This window comes from Oncorhynchus gorbuscha, linkage group LG12 (genome assembly GCF_021184085.1).
Source record: "Oncorhynchus gorbuscha isolate QuinsamMale2020 ecotype Even-year linkage group LG12, OgorEven_v1.0, whole genome shotgun sequence".
Taxonomy (NCBI): Eukaryota; Metazoa; Chordata; class Actinopteri; order Salmoniformes; family Salmonidae; genus Oncorhynchus; species Oncorhynchus gorbuscha.
In genome coordinates this window covers 39,093,934-39,107,488 of record NC_060184.1, presented here as the reverse complement: position 1 = coordinate 39,107,488, position 13,555 = coordinate 39,093,934, and the positions used below count along the sequence as shown (strand labels likewise).

The window sequence follows — 13,555 nt, the reverse complement described above, 5'->3', positions numbered from 1 at the left end:
TGAGTAACCAACACGCTGCATTTCGGTCCGACTCTCTTCTTTCAACAGACGAACGGCGTTACAAGTATGAACTTGTTGCTGGAGTCAAATGAAAGCAATCGATTCAGCAAGATGTAAGTTTCAAAGTTGATTTTGAACCCTTCAAACCCGGGAAATAAATGTCTCAATAAGGCAGATCCTCAGGTGGACGGGGCATGCGAGTTGCTAAATCCTCAGCAAACGCTTGTCAAGGTTGACGTGGGAAGGATCTCTAGGATTGTCATGCTGTCTCCTGATATCAGGGTCTGTCTGCTAAAGCCTCTCTAATCTCTGTGTGCTGGTCTTTGTTAACAGTCTTTGTTTACAATCGCACGTCAGCTGACATTTGAACAGCATCCCTGTTTTGCTGGTGATTGCATAATGATTACAGAAGAGAGTACTATCTATTCTATTCAGACTCGGAATTAAGACCCTGTTGAAAATAACAAAAAAAAACATGTTAATCGTAGCATGCATGCATCAATGTATGTATCATTGTATAACTAACTATATCAAACCAGAAAGCCATCCATTCCATTCAGTATAATTAGCTTAGCATACTGAAGGCTATCTGTTTTGTGTCACGCTGACCAGATCGATTTTTAACTCATTTATAAGTGGAATTCTAGACTCTTGCATATGTCGGCCGACACGTAGCCAACCAGCCTGTCATTTTGAGATGCTGCCAATGTTTGGGACGCTGACATGTACGCCTATAGTTATGAGATGCTGCCAATGTTTGGGATGCTATTTTGAACAAATGTGTGGCTTTTCATGAAGCCTACTGTTTCTGTAACGTTAGCACCAACCAGATGTTTCCTAAGAGGATGAGTGCAGTGTGACAGGGGCTGTGGGGTTGTCAGTGAGGTCAGGGTAAGGGATATGGTTGGCTTTGAATACTACTGTCACAGCCTGGGTCATGTAAGGTCAGTAACCACTGGGCACATGCTGGTTGAATCAACATTGTTTCCACGTCATTTCAATGAAACGATGTTGAGCCAACGTGGAATAGATGTTGAATTAACGACTGTGCCCACTGCTTAGTAGTGCGTAGTAGGTTTGTTGCAAAGCCCGCATCCTCATTTGGACCATGTTGTAAAGATCTTCAGTCTCTTCAAGTATCTCTTCATGTCAAGAACAGGGAGAGAGAAACACAACTGAGCTGTAAGGACACAACAAATATTTAATTTCGCTGGCCTCAAATTGGATCTCAGATCAGTGTAAAATACAACGCAAGACTTGATTGACCAGACAAGCCAACGATGTGCATGCTGCGTTATACACTGAGCGGAGAGTTTTAGACTTCTTTTCCTACAATGTTCTCTGTCATGGTATGGAGAGAGGAGGGGAGGATGGAGGAGGATGGAGGAGGAGGAGGAGGAGGAGGAGAGGAGGAGGAGGAAGAAGAAGAGAAGGGGATGACTGAATGTTCTAGGGCACTGATGTCAACCTCCATCTCTCCAGAGAATTGCATGCTGCTTTTCAGTCCAACTCATTTCCCCTACTTAATTGGCCGATTGGGCTATTTATTCCATTTCTTCAATATACACCATTATTTGGGGATATTTCTTGGAACTAGTACAATGTGAAATGGAATACAAAATGATTGTTCAAATGTATTAGCTTTGAGTTAAGCTGACTCAATGATGCCATACAAGAGGTCACCCATGCCATACTTCTGTTCTCTAATTGACGAGTCACTTTAAATCTCCAAGATCGCAGGACATTTTTGTTTTATGCTGTTGTAAATGCTCATGGGGTTCAGCTTGTACAGACAGCGATGTGGGGGTCATAACACTTGAACTGGAATTGTTCTGATGTTACAGGCAATATGATATAAAACACCTGTTTGTCTTTAGAGCTTACTATGCTATGTTCAGACAGGATACCATGTGTGAAACAGGTAGGCCTAGACAGGAAACAGGGTGCAAAACGGTACTGTGCATCGCAACAACCTGCATTTGTTATGCACGACCTTGGTGCATCTTGTAAAACCTTATCAGGAACTTCTATTCCGCAAGTAGGGCCTACAACACAGTGCATATCAAACAACAACATCGCACTGTATTAAACTAGACTAGGTGATAATTCACTCAGTGTTAATGTATTCATTAAGAATCAATGGAGAAAGAGAGAGAGAGAGCGAAAGAGAGAGAGAGTTGCAGAGCGAGAGAAAGAATGAGAGAGAATAAGAGAGACGTGTTCTGTGTGTGGCAAAGCAATGTCGCCATCATGGAACGCTAAATATCACAGCTATTCACCCAGGATGGTGTTTAGCGGCAGCAGATATAGCATGTCAAGACGTCTATGGTACCATCTGCTTGCCTGGGGTAGATTAGGTATGGAGAGGAAAGGTAGAGAAGTCTCCCAGAGGTGAACAATAGAAACCTCTAATTACGCTGTAAGAATGCCCAGGCATATCTTACAATAGCCTTGTGCAGACCTCCTGGCATTTAGATGTGCATAAGGCTCGGCCTACGATCCTATAGGATCCCTAATCTACTGCTACGCGAGGAGTACGCTTGAAGTTAATTTAAAGTACAGACTTAAATGGGATATGTATAATATGTATAATAAGGCCTTTATGACCAGAGTGTAGTCAAGATGTGCCTTGACTGTGTAGCGAAGTTGGTTCAGGGATCTATTGTACGCTTGTGGTTCCAGGCATAAGTGACACAATCGGTCGCTTAGGGCACCCGGACACTCGGGGGCTCCCGACAAAAAGTATTATATATAAATACATATTATACTGTATATACAGTACCAGTTAAAAGTTTCGACACATCTATTCATTCAAGGGTTTATCTTAAATTTTTACTATTTTCTACATTGTAGAATAATAGTGAAGACATCAATAATATGAAATAACACATATGGAATCATGTAGTAACCAAAAAAGTGTTAAACAAATCCAAATATATTTTAGATTCTTGAAAGTAGCCATTCTTTGCCTTGATGACAGCTTTACACACTCTTGGTATTCTCTCAACCAGCTTCATGAGGTAGTCACCTGGAATGCTTCTCCAACAGTCGTGAAGGAGTTCCCACATTTGTTGGCTGCTTTTTTTCTCTCTGCGGTCCAACTCATCCCAAACCATCTCAATTGGGTTGAGGTTGGGTGATAGTGGAGGCCAGGTCATCTGATGCAGCACTCCATCACTCTCCTTCTTGGTCAGACAGCCCATACACAGCCTGGAGGTCTGTTTTGGGTCATTGTCCTGTTGAAAAACAAATGATAGTCCCACTAAGCGCAAACTTGATGGGATGCCGTATCGCTACAGAAAGCTGTGGTAGCCATACTGGGTGTGCCTTGAATTCTAAATAAATCACAGACAATGTCACCAGCAAAACACACCCACCCCATCACACTTCCTCCTCCATGATTCACAGTGGGAACCACACATGCAGAGATCATCCATTCACCTACTCTGCATCTCACAAAGACACGGCGGTTGGAACCAAAAATCACAAATTTGGACTCATCAGACCAAAGGACAGATTTCCACTGGTCTACTGCCTATTGCTCGTGTTTCTTGGCCCAAGCAAGTCTCTTCTTATTATTGGTGTCCGTAGTAATGGTTTCCTTGCAGCAATTAGACCACGAAGGGCTGATTCATGCTGCCCCCTCTGAACAGTTGATGTTGAGATGTGTCTGTTGCTTGAACTCTGTGAAATATTTATTTGGGCTGCAATCTGAGGTGCAGTTAATGGGCTGATTTCTGAGGCTGGTAAACTCTAATGAACTTATCCTCTGCAGCAGATGTAACTCTGGGTATTCCTTTCCTGTGGCGGTCCTCATTAGAGCCAGTTTCATCATAGCGCTTGATGGGTTTTGCGACTACACTTGAAGAAACTTTAAAAGTTCTTGAAATGTTCCGGATTGACTGACCTTCATGTCTTAAAGTAATGATGGACTGCTGTTTCTATTAGCTTATTTGAGCTGTTCTTGCTTTAACATGGACTTGGCCTTTTACCAAATAGGGCTACCTTCTGTATCCCACCCCTACCTTGTCACAACACAACTGATTGGCTCAAACGCATTAAGAAGGAAATGAATTCCACAAATGGACTTTTAACAAGGCACACCTGTTAATTGAAATGCATTCCAAGTGACTACCTCATGAAGCTGGTTGAGAGAATGTCAAGAGTGTGCAAAGCTGTCATCAAGGCAAAGGGTGGCTACTTTGAAGAATCTAAAATCTGAAATATATTTTGATTTGTTTAACATCTTTTTGGTTACTACATGATTCCATATGTGTTATTTCATAGTTTTGATGTCTTCACTATTATTCTACAATGTATTAAATAGTAAAAATAAAGAAAAAACCTTGAATGAGTATGTGTGTCTAAATGTTTAACTGGTACTGTTTATACATATATACACACACGACATGACCAAAAGTATGTGGACACCTGCTCATCAAACATCTCAACTCAAAATCATGGGCATTAATATGGAGTCGGTCCCCCCTTTGCTGCTATAACAGGCTCCACTCTTCTGGGAAAGCTTTCCACTAAATGTTGGAATATTGATGCCGGGACTTGCTTCCATTCAGCCACAAGAGCATCAATGAGGTTGGGTACTGATGTTAGGTGATTAGGCCTGGCTCGCATCCGGTGTTCGAATGGGGGGGGGGGGGGGGGGGGGTCCCGATGTTTGGTGTATATGTCCATGTCATAACAGCTGGCATAAATTGTCATAACCTGGAATAACCTGGAATAATATGGTCATAATCATGTCATGACCCATGTGCTTCCTATCATCTACATGTCAGTCATCAGTCAACAAAGGGTGTCTTGTTCTGCTCCTGAAATCTGCTCCTGCATTCATCCCAGTCATCAGCAACAGAGCACTGGGGTAGGTGCATGTCTAACATCAATTTGTGTGCAATTACAATGACAATTGAATATGGTCAATTTCTGAAAATGCTATATAACATAAACATACTGTGGACAAGTAGGCTATGGTGTAATAATGGAATGTTTTGCCTTGTGTGGTAGGTTTTGTGGGTTTTGACACTCTTATGTCATAACGGGTGTAAATATATGTGTTATGACCATATTATGACCGATCATGACAGGTTATGACATGTTTAAGACTCTGGGTGTCAAGTAAAGTGTTACCTATTTTTTTGGGGGGGGGGGAGGGACTCAGTCGGGGCCTCAACTTACTATTGAGAGTTAGAATGGTAGAATACACTGGGTGCAATTTCGACGTTTGTTAGTGTATCAGCAGTTCTTTCTTCTTATGTCAGTCACTGATAGTCACTCAATTAGCCCTATCAGCTAACTATTTTTAGATGTCATAAGTCATTACAAAATGTGTAGAATTGTAGGAAATTAGCTTTAAAACAGAAAAAAATGTTCTCTCTGCCCCATGGCAAAAAGAGTAGAATTGCATGAAATGTTTTGTAAAATTGCAGCATTTTCTCTCCGCACCATCGCAAAATGTACTGTGATTTTTTTTCAATTAATATGGTCAAAAATAAACAAAAATAGATTCTTAGCAAAGAGGAAATTCTTAAGCAATAATTTTGTTAGGACTGTCTGGGAGTGGTCTGAATGGAGAGGGGACTACTGATAATGGGCTGTTATTGGCAGAGAGGTTTGGAACTCTCTTTGTCTATTAACAAATTTACCGCATGGTGATGTCACAATGGAAGGCCAAAACGCCAGCCCACCAAAACAGGCTGAAATTTCAGGCGACCTTTTCAAACAGCTATTACACTAAAATGACATTATCATAATGTTCACAATTTCATAGTATTTTTCCAAAGTCATAGTATGGAAATATATATAAAACACAATAAAATCACGTTTTTGACTGCACTGGGCCCTTAAAACTGCAAAATGTCCCAGGGCAAGATTTGCAGACTTACAGGAAATTAACTTTACAACTAAACATTTTCTCTCCACTTTCAATAATGTTTTTCCATGAGATGGGGGGCCCCCCAACCAAATCTCACATAGGGCCCCCAAAAGGCCTGCTGGCTTGTGTGATAAGTAACCTTGCCTGAGACTTGTGTTAGCTCCCCGAGATAATAGGTTAACATGGTCTTGAATGTTGCATAGTAAAACAACCTGCATTACACACCATTACTGTTTCCCGGAAAAAGATAATCATTTCAGTTTCATCTCTGTTTTACCTTTAGATTTGGGCCTAAACTTTAGAGCCCCATTCAGACTAATGGAACACAGACCAAGACCCATATTTACAAAGTATTGAGTGCTGATCTAGGTTCAGCTCCCCTCTTTTTCATTATGATTTAAAAGGCTAAACTGATCCTAGATCAGCACCCCTAGTCCTATGCTTTGTGAATACTGGCCTGGGTGTTTTTTAAACCCTGAATGGCTTTCCCAACAGGTGTTCTTACTCTAGATTTAAAAGGTGTTTTGATTGATGAAAACACGAGGCAGCGATCAGTTTTGTGCTTCATTGGATTTCCTATGTAACTGCTATGGAGTACTGCAGAGGCCAGACACAACATCCAGACCAATTGTCTTTTTAAACCTGACCGTTCTAAACGGCTATCACTTTAATAGCGATTACACTGGAATTACGCTCACACTTACTCACTCGCACGTTACCAGACGGTTTAGTGATTGAGTAGACTTGAGTGAGGCCTACACCACACATACAAACACATGTACACACAAACACTCTCTCTCTCTCTCTCTCTCTCTCTCTCTCTCTCTCTCTCTCTCTCTCTCTCTCTCTCTCTCTCTCTCTCTCTCTCTCTCTCTCTCTCTCTCTCTCTCTCTCTCTCTCTCTCTCTCTCTCTCTCTCACAAGCACGCACGCACACACACACACACACACACACACACACACACACACACACACACACACACACACACACACACACACACACACACACACACACACACACACACACACACACACACACACACACACACACACACACACACACACACACACACACACACACTCTGAAACAGTAATTCCCTAGGACAGGGAGTGAGTGGCAGAGCAGTAATGCCAGTTCAGGGCAGCAGCATAGCCTGAGGGCCTCCCTTGGTATTCAGGCTCCAATAGCCCTCTCATCACTGCCCTCTGATGCTAAGCCCCCAACGCCCAGCCCACTGGCACACACACACACACACACACACACACACACACACACACACACACACACACACACACACACACACACACACACACACACACACACACACACACACACACACACACACACACACACACTTGCTCTTTTTCTCTCCAGCTTTTATCTTACTTTCAAAGACATAAACACACACACTTCCCCTCATCAGTGCACTCTGATCCCAATACAACCCCCACCGACTGAATCATTGGAGCTACAAAGACAGTAGTCGTCTCTGCCTCAAATACAGTAGTGTTGAATCAAAGTAGATTGCACAGATACAGGATCAGTTTACCCTCTCCCAATTATAATCATACCCGGGGGGGGTAAATTGATGTCTAGAGGGAGAGGGAATAACTAGGTTACTGTTGAGTGGAGCTCTCCTCCGGCTGGCTGGCTGGCTGGGTAGAGGGACAGACATGGTCCAACCCCACGTGACATTTGCATTGCTACAGCCCCCTGAGTCATGCAGAACACACACACACACCGAGTCATGGCACACACACCGCGTCATGCTACACACCCACACACCGAATCATGCCATGCACCCACACCCACACACCGAGTCATGACACACGCACACACACACACACGCACGCACACACACACACACACACACACACACACACACACACACACACACACACACACACACACACACACACACACACACACACACACACACACACACACACACACACACACACACACACACACACACACACACACACACACACACATACACACATACACACATACACACACACACAGAGGGCCATGCTGAAAAAGCACAAGCACAGTGAAACACAGATATGCAAATCTGTGACCTATGAAGACATGTCTGTCGCACTCACTCTGTCCTCTCTCACCAGACAGGCCTCTCTGCTCATCTTCTCATCCTTCTGTCCTCCTCCTCTCTACTCCTCGGTGTTACCCTTGTCTCCGCTCTTCTTCCTCTCTCTCCCTCTCCTTTCTGCCTCCTCCCCTCTATCTGGGTCTAGTTCATTTACATGCACCTCCAATCTTTCCCTCCATCATCAGAATCGATCTCTGTCTCCCAGACACACTGGGTTCAAACTTCCAGTCTTACAGAGGCGTACACACACACACACACACGCACACACACACACACACACACACACACACACACACACACACACACACACACACACACACACACACACACACACACACACACACACACACACACACACACACACACACACACACACACATACACATACACATACACATACACACACAAAATGAACCATTAAAAAAATATTCCCACGATTACTACATATGAAACAACACTGTAATCCCCCCTCCTACTGTATCAACAGTGATAAAGATGCTGCAGACATACAAAGTCATTGTGAAAGAAGCAACGTGAAGCCCATGAATATTTCAGAGACACATCCTTAAGGCATGCATACACCATGATAGCCTAGTATAGCCACAGGGCAAATGTAGCAATTCATGTGTATTCATTTTCCAAGCCCCTATACTACCACTGCAAGACACACATAAACAGGTCTATACTATCGGCCTATGCCTACTCTACTGTAGTATTAGAGTCTAATATTAGTGGAATGAGTGTTCTGATAACTTCAAAGGTTATTATTAGGGCTACTGCATGCAGAGCACCCTCTAGCTTTGATCATTATGCAAAGCTGTTGTGCTCGCTGCTGAATACATTAGCGACCGGATAACCAGCGACTGTGCGTGTGTTTGTGTACGTTATTTTACACTACAGGCCAAAAGTGGTTATTGAACATCCCATTTCAAAATCATGGGCATTAATATGGAATTGCTGCTATAACAGCCTCTGCTCTTCTGGGAAGGCTTTCCACTAGATATTGGAACATTGCTGTGGGCTCTGATGTTGGACAATTATGCCTGGCTCGCAGCGTTGCAATTCATCCCAAAAGTGTTCGATGGGGTTGAAGTCAGGGCTCTGTGCAGTCCAGTCAAGTTCTTCCACACCGATCTCGACAAACCATTTCTGCCCTCGCTTTGTGCACGCGGGCTTTGTCATGCTGAAACAGGAAAGGGCCTTCCCCAAACTGTTGCCACAAAGTTGGAAGCACAGAATCGTCTAGAATATCATTGTATGCTGTAGCGTTAAGATTTCCCTTTACTGGAACTAAGGGGCCTAGCTCTCCTGGAATCCAACAAACCAAGATTTGTTCAACGGACTGCAAGAAGGTGAAGTGGGATTCATCACTCCAGAGAACATGTTACCACTACTCCAGAGTCCAATGACACTCCAGCCGACGCTTGGCATTGCGCATGGTGATCTTAGGCTTGTGAGCGGCTGCTCAGCCATGGAAACCCGTTTCATGAAGCTCCCAATGAACAGTTCTTGTACCGACGTTGCTTCCAGAGGCCCTTTGGAACTCGGTAGTGAGAGTTGCAACCAAAGAAGGACCATTTTTGCGCGTTATGCGCTTCAGCAGTCGACAATTCTGTTCTGTGAGCTTATGTGGCCTACCACTTCACGGCTGAGCCGTTGTTGCTCCTAGACATTTCCACTTCACAATAACAGCGCTTACTGTTGACCGAGCAGCTCTAGCAGGGCAGAAATGTGATGAACTGACTTGTTGTAAAGGTGGCCTCCTATGATAGTGGCACGTTGAAAGTCACTGAGCGCTTCAGTAAGGCAATTATTTTATTTATTTTTGTGTTTTACTCCCTCTTGTCTCATCGCTGCAGCTCCCCAACGGGCTCGGGAGAGGTGAAGGTCGAGTCATGCTTTCTCCGAAACATGACCCACCAAACCGTGCTTCTTAACACCCGCCTGCTTAACCTGTAAGCCAGCTGCACCAATATGTCGTAGGAAACACCGTTCTACTGATGACCGAAGTCAGCCTGCAGGCACCCGGCCCACCATAAAGAGTCGCTTCAGCGCCCTCCCCTCCCCTTCCCTAACCCGGACGCCGCGGGGCCAACTTTGCGCCTTCTTATGGAACTCCCCGTCACAGCCGGTTGTGACAGCCTGGAATCGAACCCAGGTCTGTAGCGATGCAATGCTTTAGACCGCTGCACCACTCGGGAGGCCCTCAGTAAGGCCATTCTACTGCCAATGTTTGTCTATGGGGATTGCATGGCTGTGTGCTCGATTTTACACACCTGTAAGCAATAGGTGTGGCAGAAATAGCCGAAACCACTAACTTGAAGGGTTGTCAACATATTTTTGTATATATAGCGCGAGTGGCCTAGCCTGGGGGTCTCTGCTCCAGATAATCTGGAGGCGAAAGAAACGCACACCTGTTCAGGCGAGGTGCTGACTAGTGGAGTAGAACACCTGTTCAGGAGAGGTGCTGGCTAGCGGAGTAGAACACCTGTTTAGGAGAGGTGCTGGCTAGCGGAGTAGAACACCTGTTCAGGCGAGGTGCTGGCTAGCGGAGTAGAACACCTGTTCAGGCGAGGTGCTGGCTAGCGGAGTAGAACACCTGTTCAGGCGAGGTGCTGGCTAACGGAGTAGAACACCTGTTCAGGCGAGGTGCTGGCTAGCGGAGTAGAACACCTGTTCAGGCGAAGTGCTGGCTAGCGGAGTAGAACACCTGTTCAGGCGAGGTGCTGGCTAGCGGAGTAGAACACCTGTTCAGGCGAGGTGCTGGCTAGCGGAGTAGAACACCTGTTCAGGCGAGGTGCTGGCTAGGGGAGTAGAACACCTGTTCAGGCGAGGTGCTGGCTAGCGGAGTAGAACACCTGTTCAGGCGAGGTGCTGGCTAGCGGAGTAGAACACCTGTTCAGGCGAGGTGCTGGCTAGCGGAGTAGAACACCTGTTCAGGCGAAGTGCTGGCTAGCGGAGTAGAACACCTGTTCAGGCGAGGTGCTGGCTAGCGGAGTAGAACACCTGTTCAGGCGAGGTGCTGGCTAGCGGAGTAGAACACCTGTTCAGGCGAGGTGCTGGCTAGCGGAGTAGAACACCTGTTCAGGCGAGGTGCTGGCTAGCGGAGTAGAACACCTGTTCAGGCGAGGTGCTGGCTAGCGGAGTAGAACACCTGTTCAGGCGAGGTGCTGGCTAGCGGAGTAGAACACCTGTTCAGGCGAGGTGCTGGCTAGCGGAGTAGAACACCTGTTCAGGCGAGGTGCTGGCTAGCAGAGTAGAACACCTGTTTAGGCGAGGTGCTGGCTAGCAGAGTAGAACACCTGTTCAGGCGAGGTGCTGGCTAGCAGAGTAGAACACCTGTTTAGGCGAGGTGCTGGCTAGCAGAGTAGAACACCTGTTTAGGCGAGGTGCTGGCTAGCGGAGTAGAACACCTGTTTAGGCAAGGTGCTGGCTAGCGGAGTAGAACACCTGTTTAGGCGAGGTGCTGGCTAGCGGAGTAGAACACCTGTTTAGGCGAGGTGCTGCCTAGCGGAGTAGAACACCTGTTTAGGCAGGGTGCTGGCTAGCGGAGTAGAACACCTGTTTAGGAGAGGTGCTGGCTAGCGGAGTAGAACACCTGTTTAGGAGAGGTGCTGGCTAGCGGAGTAGAACACCTGTTCAGGCGAGGTGCTGGCTAGCAGAGTAGAACACCTGTTTAGGCGAGGTGCTGGCTAGCAGAGTAGAACACCTGTTCAGGCGAGGTGCTGGCTAGCAGAGTAGAACACCTGTTTAGGCGAGGTGCTGGCTAGCAGAGTAGAACACCTGTTTAGGCGAGGTTCTGGCTAGCGGAGTAGAACACCTGTTTAGGCGAGGTGCTGGCTAGCAGAGTAGAACACCTGTTCAGGCGAGGTGCTGGCTAGCGGAGTAGAACACTTGAAAAATAAAGGAGAGCCGCACACTCAAGGAGCTCAGATGCCTCTGCCCCGGGTTGCCATAGGGATCCTTGTCTGAGTGTTGAGGACAATTGGACAGGGACAGGGATGGGTACAGAGAGAGAGAATGGTGCCACTGTAGTAGTAGTGTTATTGAATCAAGGCCTTCTCCTGAAGATGAGGCACATGACATCAGTTTAAAACAGTCACACCAAAATAGCTGTATGTACACATACATATCTACACACTAAAACTGGTCAAATATATAAAAAGGACTATTACAATGTAATTACATTATTATTATTATTATTATTATTATTATTATTATTATTATTATTATTATTATTATTTAGGCCTACCTGTCATTGATTTGCAACATTACTATGTGCCAATGACACTCAAGAGGAATAGGCTACATTCGGGTCCTATGTAAATTAGCCTTCTATCCAGTTCTTTATAGCAGGATTAGGCTAAGAGCTAGACCCCAGCAGCATACCACTTTTAATTCTCCCTCCAATCACCTTCTAATCCTGGAGAAACATTGAACTCACCATCTGTTCAACCAAACCGCCTACTGTAGCCTGCTGTACTCTCATCTCCGTCACCACAATCATCATACATAGCCTACACCGTCCGTCGGGTGAAATGACATCCTTAATGGCACAAAGGATCATGTCAAACACTGCTTGTGAATATGACCCCCTGGCAACAAACACACATCCGCGTTCTTTAAGACTCCATTGATTGAATGCTTCACCACAAATGCAGCCACTGACCATCGTCTATTTAGGCTACACAATGAGGACAGCATTTCGCAGCGAGGTGCGCACCCCGTTTCAACACCAAGGACAGCGGTTGTAGCACGTATTCAACCCCACAGACTGTAGCCATGATACAGTAACATACGCTCGTTCCCAACGACATATGTAGACTATTCCCGACTGGCTTGTAGAGATGAACAAACGGCTATCAGTGCCCGTGGTGTTTAACTGTAGAACTATCAGCCTAGGTTACTAACTGGGAGGGACGGAGCTAACCCTTATTTCGCTATTAATAAAGAGAGCGGTTTTCTGCATGACATATTTCACAAAATGGCACATCGCAGAGCGCTTCTCGAATACTAGAACTGCACCTACCTGCTGTCTTGAGGTTGACCCGCTCACATGTCCCGCCGCTGTATTTGGTCTAGTTATTAGGATTATTGTGGTGGGTACCGTTATGTGGCTGTCAGCGCCATGTTAATGTCTCTCGGTGGTGCTACTGAGCTGCGCCGTACGATACGGTATGGAGCAACCGCTGTGTGCAGGCTTACATCCGGGGTGTTGTGGAGAGGAGTGGGGCTTGGAGCGATCGTCAGAAATTAGAGCACCTGTATTTCGAGAGTGGCCCGCGGTCGGACGTTGGAAGAGGATTCGGCCGGGAAATATTAGGGAGGGTAGTACAAATTCAATTTAAAATAAATAATGTAGCCTGGGTTATTATTTCGTTTTCAGTGTAACAGTAAGACGTGGTCGCAGTATAGTCAACGCAACACCCTCTTTAACATCTGAGATGATTGAATGACAGTGAAGTAGGTGAAACGTGCAGCAACAGTGACACATATTATTATAGGCCTATGGGCTAATGAAGCCGACGTGTTTGTATGTTTATTTATTGAGAGCTATA

General features: G+C 45.5%; 1 protein-coding gene across 3 annotated transcripts in view; it reads right to left on the bottom strand.

The window, feature by feature from the left end:
* LOC123990992 (serine/threonine-protein kinase PAK 5-like) overlaps nucleotides 1-13,316 on the bottom strand; it is a 138,243-nt gene extending 124,927 nt beyond the window's left edge. Inside the window, exon 1 of one of the 3 annotated variants that reach the window (XM_046292075.1) lies at nucleotides 13,027-13,316. The gene's annotated coding sequence lies outside the window, so the exon portion shown is untranslated. Of the gene's footprint in view, nucleotides 1-12,441; nucleotides 12,672-13,026 lie in introns of those variants that run through there. The other 2 variants (XM_046292078.1, XM_046292077.1) reach the window with 2 other exon arrangements.
* Between the last annotated feature and the right edge of the window lie 239 nt (nucleotides 13,317-13,555).